The sequence below is a fragment of the Lutjanus erythropterus genome, chromosome 18 (genome assembly GCF_056507025.1).
Source record: "Lutjanus erythropterus isolate fLutEry1 chromosome 18, fLutEry1.hap2, whole genome shotgun sequence".
Taxonomy (NCBI): domain Eukaryota; kingdom Metazoa; phylum Chordata; class Actinopteri; order Lutjaniformes; family Lutjanidae; genus Lutjanus; species Lutjanus erythropterus.
In genome coordinates, this window is record NC_139334.1 from 19,387,004 (window position 1) to 19,400,379 (window position 13,376).

The 13,376-nt window shown below is 38.6% G+C and overlaps 1 long non-coding RNA gene across 1 annotated transcript in view; it reads right to left on the reverse strand.

Annotated features, from left to right (window-relative positions):
- The window catches only part of LOC146310934 (uncharacterized), a 97,046-nt gene that overhangs the window by 48,101 nt on the left and 35,569 nt on the right, over positions 1-13,376 (reverse strand). The gene's annotated exons all lie outside the window — the stretch shown is intronic.

Below are 13,376 nucleotides of genomic sequence, written 5' to 3' on the forward strand. Positions count from 1 at the left end.
GTTGATGTAGTGAACCACTTCATGTTTTTACTAATCTACTGATCACAGCAGGACTCTTCTTAGGCTATTTTGGAAATTAGTTCATTTTATTCTGCTGAGTGTGATGAAACAGCAAAGTGGTGCCACTTTCTGACTTGATCTTGATTGACCACTCTGCACGAGGAGTTTATGTTGCAGTAAAGGGCAATCTGTCACTCACGCAGACAGTAATTCAAATGTGTGCCTGCCTGTACTCACACACAAACACACACATACACACACACACACGCGCAACTGCAACCTTGCAGTGACCCAGCGAAGGTGTTGGTGTGTTACAAGACAAAACGATGGACACTAAGTTGTCTAAAAGCCCTGCTGGGAGTCAGTGGAGCGCTCAGCCGTGTAATGCTCTTAGTACCACTTTCAACAACAAATATACACGCAATCATGGCCAGTACATGCACACCCACATGCATACCTGCACTAGAGCTGCCCCCTGAAAGTTGAAGAAAACCTCCATTCAACTGAAATTCTTCCAGTTGAGCATTTGTGGGGTTTTTTCAGTAAGCATTACAATAACAGGATGAAACAGATAGAAGCTTACAAAAATGCACAGGGAGAACATTTCAATGAGGAATTATAAATAGGGGGAATCAACATTTCTATATTTGCTGTTGCATTTATTTAAAAAATCCTTGTGACAACATGCGCTGGTGGTTAACTGATCAAAGACAGTGGAACGAGTGGATGGTAAACAAGTTTCAGCTCTTGTTTACTGCTGTGTCATTGTACACCTTGTCAGTCACTTCACCCAAGCATACTGCTACGTGCACAGGGCAGGTAATGCTTGACAGGCTCAGACTGTTATTCTAAGTGTCTGACAACATCAAGGGAACAAGCTGTGTAGAAATAGACTTTATTTTAATGAAAAACTGCAATTTCAATCATCTCCTTTCATTTAAACTCAACAGAAAAAAATAAAACTCGCCAATAACATCTTGGAATGCCTTTCCAATGCTTCAGCAACTCTGGTTTGGTCAAAATAACTCTTAAGTCATGGCATGATGGAGTGTGGAGTGTGCAGAGCAGGTGACAGTGGGAGAAATGTTCCACAGACTTTCACTTTCTCTGACTGCGTGAAAATTTGTCTTAGTAACACAGATGACAAAGAAGGGTATTAAAACATGGCTGTTATTGGTAAAACACATAATTTAGTGTGGCACAATAAGCTGAAAAAAGAAAGAACAAATCGATGACTATTCATATTGGACAGCCAAATCTGTTTCGATTGGAAAAACATCTTTGACAACACAGCTCTATACTGTACTGACATACAAAACAGTAGATACAGTTCATTTTTCCACTTGACAAACCTTCCTCAAACACACGCACACACTAATTTGCAGACATCGTGAGCCCAGACACACACTCACACTCACAAGACACCATTACTACAGTGCTTTCACAGCATATTATTTGCGTCCCATTACAGTGCAGCAATCATTTGTCCTCCATCTCTTCTGTCAAGCCTCGTATTTGACAAAGAGGAAGCAAATTCACCACTCAACTAATGGGTGATTCATTCAGATTTTCTGTCACGTATAACATTAATGTAGAAGCCATCTTACTGTAATGTTTATTTAATGCATTCCTCTACTGCCATTATACTGTCTCTTGTGTTGTTTGTTGTGCGTTGTGTTCATGCCTTTTTTCCATTTAAATCTTAGGTTGTTGTTTTTTTATTGGGTGCAAAAAGCTTCAACTCCCAGATCAGATTTTTTTTTATTAAAAGCAATGACAAGCTGAGCTGGAGTGCCCTGACAACATCCTTCTTAGAGACAGATAATGTCTTCTTCTGTTTTTGATGACATGACTGGAGAAAGGAGATGTACACTCTCAGAAATAGAGGTTCATAAAAGGGTTATTCTTGAATGGCTGAGGTTCTACCCAGAACCCTTTGCTTCTGATGATCTTGTTTTTGAAGAAAGGGTTTATCAGGGGGGTTCTTTGTAACCTTTTTTTTGCCAATTCTCAACAATTCTCAGAGATTCTAGATTAAATGTTTAAAATATAAAAAGCTTATATGTAGAACCCTCTCAGTCTGTTCTGGACAAAATCCATGGCATTTAAAAAGGTTCTCTGTCGAACCCTTGAGTGGGTTCTAAATGTAGAATGCCCTGAACATGATCTAGGTAACACCTTTGAAATATAAAAAGGTTCTCAGTAGAGCCCCATGTGTGTCCTTGATTAAACCCTTACTAAAAATATTTTCAGAGAACCTCCTGCGAGTTCTTGATAAAATGCATGGCATATAAAAAGGTTTTTAGTAGAACCATATGGGTGGGTTCTAGATTAAACTCTTTAACCTCCTTTTTAAACCCGTATAATATAAATATAAAAGTTCACTCCCTGGGTGAGTTCTTTTTGGCATGCTTAGATGGTGGAATTATTCTGGATAGAACCGCTAGAGAAGGTTCTAAGTAGAGCCATTACACCAAAGAAGAGTTTCCTCTAGAACCTCTCCTAGGAGGTTCTGGGTGGAAACTTTCACATACAGTCCTAAGTATACCCCTTTATGTTGGGTTCTTGGTATAACTCTCTGGAAGGGTTCCAAGTCGAACCTTTATAAAGGGTTCTAACAGGAACCAAAAAGGGTTCTCCCATGGGGACAAGCTGAAGAACACCTTTTATTCTAGCTATCACCTTAACTTCTGAGAGTGTTGGAGAGCGGAAATTATTCAGAGCACAAAAGACGATTTGAGGTACATCTTGAAAAAACGTGTTTTTCTTGGCTGTTGAATGTTTTCAAAAATAAATTCTGACTGATTGATGGACTGAATGATTATATTTTCAGATTTCAACCTTTCAGCGTGTGCTTTCAACATAGAAAATGATCAGTGTGCGATGGCGTGGCCGACGGATGACCTCGCAAAAGCTGTAATTGGCGGGTGTTTGACGCGTTTGGATGTTTTGACACCTAGCTGGAAGTGTTTGCCAAGAAGGCGAGAACTGAATCTGTGAATTTTTATAGTTTCTTATCATCCCTGACAACATCATAATAAGTACTCATCAGGGAAGAGACCCTATTACATGTCCAGTAAATACACTCCACGGGAATGTTTGGGCACAAACAAACATCTGCGGACTGATTTCCATTCCTAAGCAGCACAATTTCTAAAGAGCCATATGCTCTGTTTGCCACGAGCCCCCCTGCAGCAGACTGTGTGTTGTTGACTGAAGCCACCTACAGTAGCTTCACACCGCTTTGAGGCTGGAGCTCGCATGCATACTCTTTCATGTTTGTTTGTTTGTGTGCCTACTGTATTTCGAAGCTTGCATATATATCCTGTCTGCCTTTTTTTTTTTTGTTCATTGCTTCCGTACCGCGATTAAAAATGGATGAGAACTTTATTTAGTGCGAGGCAATTCACTCTGCCAGTCAACCGTGCTGCTTGAATGAATGAGCTGTGTGTGTGTGTGTGAGTGTGTGCGGTTGGGTTCCTCCTGAGCTGGTGGGGGTGATGATGAGACAAGTGGATGTGGGGTTACCGCTGGGTTAAACCAGTCTACTGTCAGGTCAGCGAGAGTTCAGCAGTACAGCGGTTAGAAAGCACCAGACAGACACAGGTAGACGGGAGGGACGCTCGCTGTGGTTAAGACAGACAAGACCGCTGAGGTGGAATTCCCCCACAGAGACAGAGAGTTAGACGAGAGGATACTGGGGTTTAGGGGATTGCAATTAAATCCATGGGAAATCTAATCCTTTGGAAATGAAAGCTAATGATAAGAGCTCCCTTCAGGAATGGGAAAACAAAGTAAAATCTTGTACTTTAACCAGCGTGACATTATTCTTTCTTCACCATGGGAACCTATGGGAAGAAGTGAAGTCAGACTGCAGCTACTCTGCCTTAATGAGAAGAGATGTTAAACCCTCTATTTTTTTTTCTCTCACAGCTCCCCTCTCCTTACTTCTTCATTTTAGTTTTTGAAACTGAGAACAGACAAACTGCTAGCTGTAGTACTTTTTTAATTTTTTTTTTATTAGAGTGACAATCAGTGCTTGAAGTGAAATAAAAATTGTGCTCTCAGTCAGAAACCTGCCTAGCGTGCATGAGGAGTATTTAGGGACAAGAACTGAATTATTAATTAGACAGCAGGAATTAATTTGTGATACCAACCATCACTGGGTAAGTTAAGCATTTAATAAGCAGTGACATTGCAGTGCTTTTTAATTTTTTTTCAGCAGAAATAGCTCCTTACATTGGTTGTTATGTAAGCTCAGCTCTGCTGCCCAGTGTTGTGTCGGTTCACACTTAAGAAGAGCTGGGTCAAAGTTCATTTCATAGAGATTAAAAAGAACTAATTCACTTTCATGGTTCAAATTTTTGTTATTCAAATTCAGACTAAAAAGAGAACTAATTTGCATTCAGTCTTCCCTTTTTTTAATTTAATTTAATTTGTAGAAACAGAACTTCCTCTTATCACATTGAAGTCTACATAATGACGTAAAACTAAATGATGCACCGTATTTTTGGATTCATTTTATTTGGAAATGTAAAATTACCTCAATTCAAATATTTAAAATCTTGGAATAGTAGCCTAGTCTTCTGCAAAAATACACCGACTTTTGGTTTGAATCCAGACGATGCCTGACATCTAAATGATTTAGAAACACACACAAAAAAAAAAAAACCGACCCCAAACACAAAAACTTGAGGTACATTATTATTACTGTGATTACTTTGAGGTGTGCATTTATTTGAGACATAATCAGGGTTTCAACTGCCTCTAACCACTATAACAACTGTCGCCACTCTTGCGTGAAATTTAATATTACAGTCTTGTGTGCACACACGTTACTCATATCAAAAGACAACAAGTGTATTTAACGTAGTCAGAGGGTTATGAGAGGGGAAAAAAATGTTAAATTGCCCCCAGTCTCCCCTATCTTAAAATACTGAATTTGTATTTCAAAATAATGATTATATGTAAGTAATTCTGAGATATACAGTCAATATTTTGAAATACTAAATATTTATTTTGAGATTCCAAGGCAATATTGACAAAGTTTCTCATTGTAATGACTTACAGGATCTCATTTTTTCCTTCATATTGGCAGAAATGGGCTTCCATGGATACAAATGTTTGTCTGTGTGCTTCTCACTGTTAATAGACTCTAACCTGCAGTGTAGTTCATACACTTCACTGATAAACCACAGAATCATAAAGAAACATCAGGCTTTGTGATCAAGGACAGTTTTTATATCACATCAACACGTCTGTCCATGTTTGTGTACACTCTCTCTCTCTGCTGTGATCACACTTTAATTAATCAGCTGACGATGCTAGTTATCTCTCTCAGAAGTGAATGATATTCACATTCATGAATTACAAACTGATTGGTTCAGTTCAACATCCACCAAAAATACGAGCATGTGAAATGAACGCCACTCTTTTAGCACATTCATGCACAACATGACTGCTGCCACACCCACAGCAAGTTATAAATTCCCAAAGAATGCACCGACAGAGCTTTAAAATGGTCTTAACTAGGTCACACCATTTATTTTTTAGTCTTCTTCTTGCTAAGTGCAGGGATAAATCTTACAACTGGTTAGGAACATGCATAAAGTCAAAATTTAGGCTGGTTCTATATCTATGACTAACCATACTTTGTTTTCTGCTCAAGTCTGAACAATCATTTATGGTCTCTAGAATTTCTCGACAAGTCAGCTCCTTGTTCTTATTTGTTATTACACTGGACTGCTTGGCAGTCAGCATTTTATTGTGCTGGTTGTGCAGCTCTATCAATCTTCTTTTCTCAGTGTCTGTGAAATTGTCTTTTCTTTCTTGATCTTCCATAAAGTTGCCACAAATCAGAAATTAGTTACAAATTAGCAAGACAGTGGGAGATTTGTAACAATGTATCCTAGCAAAATACTCTGTTATAGCCATAGTCATGTGGGCATTCACAAGGATGTGCATGGGTAAGACTGAGCATAGTTAGGCTTAAGTTTGGTTGGTACAACCGTTGTCATGACCGTTTCAACTCTTAACTGACTTTGTAATTCGGACCAGACTTTTCAAAGACTAGTTGGTGCAATCCATCCAGGAACTCCAAACATTGCAATAAAAGGACAAGCTATTAATTTCAGCCTTGGTTCACTGACCCAACAACAACATCAACAGTTAAGTCTAGCAAAATGTTGACATTTCCAACAGCCTCATCTTTTCATTATGCCTTTGTATTCCCTGCATTACATTACCTTCCTGCTCACTAGCTTGCTAAATTGTTAGCCTCAGTAGCTTCTGGACAGTTCATGCTTCTGAAGCCAAGCAGCAGTGTTCTCACAAGTTAACCACTTGAACACCTATCATGTACACAACTTGTCATAAACATGAGCTTATGAGTTCCATTTGCAGGCAGAATAATTAGTAGTTAGTTACCAGATGTAACATTTGACCTACGTTGGCAGAAGCTAGCTTCGCAGTTCCTGGCCAAACTAACACATCCCACACTATGTTCGTCTGGTGATCACAGAGACACAAATTTCATTCAAAAACTCCATCTAACTTCCACTAAAACAACAAGATGATCCCTAAAATGTTAAAGTAATGGAGGTGTTTCCTTATTCCATATACTAACTAATAAAAGCTTGTATTTTATACTAATTGACGTAGTATGCTGATTTTGCAGTTACTATGAGAGAAATGCCTTACTTTCTAATATGTGTGCTGACAGACATCAATCAAGCAGACTTTGCGAAGATGCAACCAATTAAACTTCAAAAAAAGCAAAGCAAAATGTTTTCTTTTTCCTAAGATTTAAAACCTTTGTCTTCAAAAATCTTTTCTGGAGTTGTCTCATAATTTGTTTTGATATAAATTCATCTTACACATCAAAAAGAAATAAGGCTCCAGCTCGTTCGAGACGCAGCAGCCAGAAATCTCAAATGTACACACAAAGCTGAAAGGCAAACAGAACTTTTCTATTTTCTGAGGCTTATGATTACTTACTTTATGTCTGTGTCTGTGGTTTATGTGTAATGGGTGAACATTTGGTTCTTCTTTGTCATTGAAAGTTCTTCTATCATTTCATTCTCTTGTTTTTATCAATTTTTTTTAATTTATTTTGTTGTGTATATTTAACCATAAAGCATATTACGTTTACTTAATTTTTAATAGGTAAAAATGTCTACTTATATAAATGGAATTTGTTAACCTTACCTCAACAATGTTTATATTTTTGCTATGAGCAGCTCCACCATTTCCTTTGTGCAGTGCACTGAGGAGAAATAAGTGCACATCAACAAAACACTCAAATATTAAAGGCATAATCTAAAAAATGCTACCAGTTAAAGTCACCTTTAACTTGGTTTACTGTGTTTTGTCTCCTTTTTGGCAAATAAATTACACTCAAAATACAAGTGTAGGGAGGTAGTAGACATCACTACATACTCCTATATTAAAGAGATTAAATGTTAATAGCAAATCAAAAATCAATAGTCAAGCAGCTGCATTAAAAAAGGTTTGAATGAAATTTAATTGAATCATGGATTTGGAGAATTGTGACACCCCTAATATTGTCATGTCTTTACAAATGTGTAAAAATCAGCATTTCATGGCTTGAAACTGACTCAGAACACTGTTTAGGCCTGCTCTACATCATGATAATTATACATATAATTTCTATTAAAAAAAATAAGTTTAACATCCTATAATCAGAGTTAGGCAGCCCAACTTTTCCTGCCCAGGTTCTTGAGTGGGAATCTATGAAACTGTGCTCATTTTCAATGAGAGCTATGTACTGACACTCCCAGAAACACACATATCTGAGAGCCTCTCCTCCACCCTGAGCTGGTTGCACTAGCTAACCAATATGTCAGTTTATTGTCAGGTGGGACCCCTAGTGGACGTAGTATGTGTGATATGAGAAGTACAAGGTGCAAGAAATTCCACATTTGAACAAGGTGGCGTGGAAGGATGGCTCAAACAAGCACATGACTTCCACCCTGCAGACGGGGTTTGAGTCCTGTGTGAAAGGAAAGGTAAACTAGAATTATTTAAAGTTTTGAGTAACTTAAGATTCTGTTATGGATATAATGTCTGTTACATCACTTCCGTTGCATAATGTCATGTGACATACTTAATGTAGTAATTTTAAACCAAACCACGATCTTTTCCAAAACCTAACCAAGCAGTTTTATTGCATAAATCTGACCTAGTAATTTTATTGTAAGTAGTTTTTGTGCCTAAACCTAAGCAGACTGTGACCTTTTTACAATGTAAACTACACGTGTAATGTTACATGAGCTATGTCATTAAACTTAGTTAAGGTCCCGTGAGCCTGTTGCTGCCGGTACCCTCCACTGGACATACATACAGTAACTGCCCTCCGACCCATTCTGTCGTGTAGGTATGAGGATGTGTTGCTCTGGTCAGTCACTCACTACACAGCGATACGGCCACGCCCCTACAATGGTTGTCTTGTGTACCCTTCTCTCAACGCCTTGCCCACTTTGTAGCATTTTTCAGATTTTTTCAGTGAGTGGAGATGGACCCTGGGGGTGAAGCTACACTTTAAATTAGTATGTAGTAAGAGATGGAGGTATGTTTTCTGTCACAACAACCATCATCTCAATACTTTACTTTTCCTTGTTTTTTGCGAGCTACCACTATGTCTAACAGTCCTTAATAATCTCACTGTTATTTTATATATATACACACACACACACACACACACACACAATATATATATACATATATACATATATATATATATATATATATATATATATATATCTTTGCTGTTGTAGTATGTTTTTTTCTTAACTGGATGGATGGCTCATTGATTGCACCTGTGCCTGCCTGGTATATTTCAGTGAATCTGTAAAGGCTGATGAAAAACTGAGGGACTGAAACACTTGCTATTGATTTCAATCTTACTTTTGGTGCACCTACAATAAAGCAAATATTTTGATCTCCGCTGTATCACTCGTTGTTAAAGCTGTTTGCGTTCTACTTTGTGCTCAGGTAACCTTTTCAGTTTTAAAGCCTGCTACCTACGCACCACAGATGAGAGACATTCGACTGAATCCCCCTTTGCTATGAGCGCTGTAATTTGATTTTTTGAAAAGTGACAATCTTGTAGACTATTTTTTATTTTTCACTCTGACAGGAAAGGCATCTTAATGGCTATCTGCATGTCAATCACTGCCACGCTATGAGTACAATTAGCTGCCTTGAGGAGATGGACAAATATGGAGAACAGATCACCTGCGGCGAAGGAAGGTGAGGAGAGACATGCAGCCAGAAGGATATAGCGTGATGGATAGAGGGCATAGAACAATGAAATATGCATCAGGGCTCTCGTTAAATTTTAATCCAGACTGTTGACTGGGGGTTGACCCTGTTGTGACCCAACACTTGCGGGAGTGAAAATATCCGCCGAGGGAGGCGCGAGGGTGGCGGAGGGTGCAGAAGCAGGGTGAGGAAATTGTGAGGAAGGAGGGAGTAATGAGGCTGGCTGGAGGTGTAGACGGGTAATTTTATCTGTCTGAGTGCCTGAGCGTCTGAGCATCGCCCCTAACTACATAAGAAGCACGGTAAATTTGAGAGAGCTCCTACGAATTCCCTCAAATTTTTATATATGTGAAACAGGATGTGCTAAATTTCCAAACAAGTCCCTGAAAAACACACCTTAACAACATATAACTCCAGATATGTGCAGAAGTGCGTACTCAGAGGAGACTGTGCCTTGTTTCAAGTGAAATGCTGGAAGAAAATGTCAAAGAAAATCACATGTATTTTCCTCTTATAATAGAATAGTTCAAAGGGAACACGAACAATTCTCTCCCAAAGCTTAAAAACAGCACTAAGACTTTAATCTGTTGTGTTGTTATAAAAAAGCTTTTATGCACACACAAAAAAGGCTTTATCCCTTTGTGCGTATAGTAAGCATAACATTTGACCATATCCCCAGGAAATCAGCCTGTCACAGTGTCTGGTTTTGGGAAAAAAAGATGTTCATATTTGCAGACACTGATTGAACTGCACAGGATGATAAGGCTTACTTATGTAAATTCTGTTTTTAGTTCGTATTTGCTTTTAATGTTTTTATTCAGTAAGTTATTGTTGATGCTTGAACTTGTGTCCTTTTTTCCCTCGATATTCATTATCACCATTTATCAGGTTGTTTGTGCATCTTTGTATATATGTGAGTGTTTGCAGGCATAAAAAGCAGTGTGCAGGCGCAGACTGTATTGGCTTATTGATGGTTCCAAACTTCGATTAAAGTTTTTTTTTTTTTTTTTTTTTTTTTTTTTTTTACAAAACTGCAATATTAAACCTACTTGAACTCAGGGAAGACTGTGCTCCTGAAAGGTTGCTAAAAATCCAAAATATTGAATAAACAATGACATTAGATTTCTTTTTTAAATTGCCAACCTTATCTAAACATATGAAGTGAGAACAACATACTGAGAAAGATTCTGCTCTGAAGCTGGATTTTTAATTATTAGCATTGTTCAAATGTCACTGGGATTTCTTTAGGTCTCACTTCAGATCTCTATTGCAATAAACTTAAGATCAGCATTACACTTAAGGGAAAAAAACAGCAACAACAGAATGGAAGATAAGTAACACCACCAAACTAACCAATCAAGGCAGCAGTGAAGTAAAATGCCTAGTTTTGCCAGTGGAGTGTGGTTAGTTTGGAGAGAGCAAAATTTGGCTTATTTAACAGTTTTCCCATTGGAAAACGGTTGCTGACGGCAAGGTAAAACAGTGAAACTCCAAAATATAGTGTATGTATAAAATGATATTAATTTTTAGCCGTTTAAAATACATTTTGCTGCTGACTCTGTCCACGGCAGTATATTGTTTAGCTCCCAACACTGGTGCTCCTGCTGCTTCTCCAAACTGGGGGCGTGTCGACCCCCATCTGTAGGTAATACACTATTATTTAGGACTTCATACAACCCCATTTAAAATAATCCACACTACGCCTTTAACACAAATATGTGGATGTAATTTATTTAATAAAATCATATTTTCTATTTTCCACGTCTCCCCTGGCAACTGCAGACGTGTACCCTGGTTGGAAGTCACTGCTGTACACTGTATGCGTTTGTTCATAAAGGTCCGTGTGCATTCCTGTGTGTATAGGTGTGTGTGCCTACACACGGCTTTAACCACTCCCTCAACCTCTAGTGCACCGGCCCATAGCCTCATTAATAACCCCTGCGTTTGCTGAATGGGGCTCCGGCGATCTATTGCGGTCTATTGCAGTGTTGTTTTTGTTTGGCCCTGGTCACAGTGATTCCTGGGAGATGGCAGCATCATAAATCTACAGCTTATTCATGGAGCTAACCTGACCTTTACAGCAACACCGAGAACAGAGGGAGAGGCAGAGAGGGAGATGGAAACTGAGGGAGAATAGTAGAAAAGGCCAGGGAAAAGATAGAAAAGGGAGGGAGGGTAGGAGGTGAGAGGGTTTAAAGGTAGTGCTGTGGGGGATGAGAATGATAAGGAGGAGGAAGGAGAGATATAAGAGGAGGGGAAGGAGTTGGAGAAGCAAAGCACAGCGAATAGACAGAGGCAGCTGGGGGAGATGTGAACGATAGAAAAGAGAAAAGGAAATTTAACAGAGAATAGGACAGTGAAGAGAGAGTCAAAGGATGGAGCTGGTGGGACTGAGAGGTTATTACGGGATGAAAGCAATCAATGAGTGTGAAGCGACTGGGAGATGGAGAATTGTATGCCTGTGTGTGTGTGCATTATTCGTGTGTGTCTCAGTCGATGGAGCCCATCTCTCGCGGACCTCTGTCACCTGTCGAGTCTCTAATAAAGTCTCCATGTTGGGGGTTTCGTTTGCTCCCAGATGGCACCGTATCTCTCTACATGAGCTGTCTAACACCCAACCAACAAAAGTAAAATGTGCTTTGAGAGTTTGAGAGTTGCTTTACGTCCCATGTGTGCGCCGTATGGCTTTTAAAGTGTGTGTTTGTTTGAGTCTGTTTCCAGTCCATGTGCAGCACAGAACAGGACAAAAGGGAGAGAGAGGAAATCACATGACAGTTGTGATTATTCTCCTCATCATCAGTTTATTTGTTCTTTTAGGTCTTGTCAAATCATGTCAGCATCATTTATATGGCCGGAAAAAAGGTCATATTTTCCTGTTGAAAATGGTTTGACAAAATAATCAGGGCTGTAACTCATAGTTTGAGGCTTCATTCATAACGCTGACATTCTTTTTTGCATGTCCATTAATTTAAACCAGAGATGACATTCATCGGGTATCAGACTCACGATACCGATCCACCATGCAATGTGTTTTCTACCCCTTTCCTTTTGTAACATAGCCTTGAAATGTAGCATCTTTTTGGAGACTTTGTAAAATAAATCCATGCTAATAAATTTAGCACTGAATGTCTTCTGTGATTATTGATGAATTTTTCCTCATTAAAAACAGTCGCTGTTGTTGTTAGCCGTCCACTGTCAATCCCATGATGACTTGGGTTGAGTCGGTTGACAAATTAGAGGTTGTGTTCCTGACTTGTTGTGTAAGACAGCGCTGATCCATAGATGAATTAATAGATTCATGTGCTGATCTCAAATGCATTGCACAATGAACAACAAGAGATCGACCCTTCAAAACAAAATTTGTGGTTAATGGGCATGATTCTGCAGTGGGCATCGCATGACTAAGGTATTGCCGTAATGGAGTTTTTATAACAGCCCAGGATCCACTTACTAGCTTTTTACAGAGCTCATCAACCAATCTATTCCTTCATGGAGACAGTTTGATGTGGTTGAAAGCTCTAGAGCCTTGAGTTAAAGCTACTGCAAGGAAACTTCCTATTTTGTGAGTTTTGGAGCCTTCTGTGGACAAAAGCAGCAAAAGCAGTTTCCAACTGTAATAACCACATAATATAACATCAAAAATAAAAGTATATGGATAAAAATGTTCCTCCTGCTTTTTTTTAACTGGCTAACATACTACTCATTGTAACTTTGCCTGGGAAAACGTAAACAAAGGCTTGTTTCCAGAAGATACAGAAATAGAGTAGATAGATAGTCTTCTTGTGCATGGTCTTGTTACTTGCAGAGGTCATATAGAGACATCAGTAATAAACAGACTGTTTCATAACCAATTAAAAAATCATTGTAGTAGCTTTAAGATTATTTTATCCATATAAGCACAATTATATGTCAGACTTTCAAAAAAAGTGTAAAAGTATTTGGATTTAAGACTATGGATCAGAGAGATTAAGATTTGTAAATATATTATTTACACAAACACAAAAACACTGTATAAACTGTGTAAACATTCAATGCAAATGCAGCTGAGTTAATGCAAAACAAACAGAAATAGATTCATTAAAATGAGTGGAAAT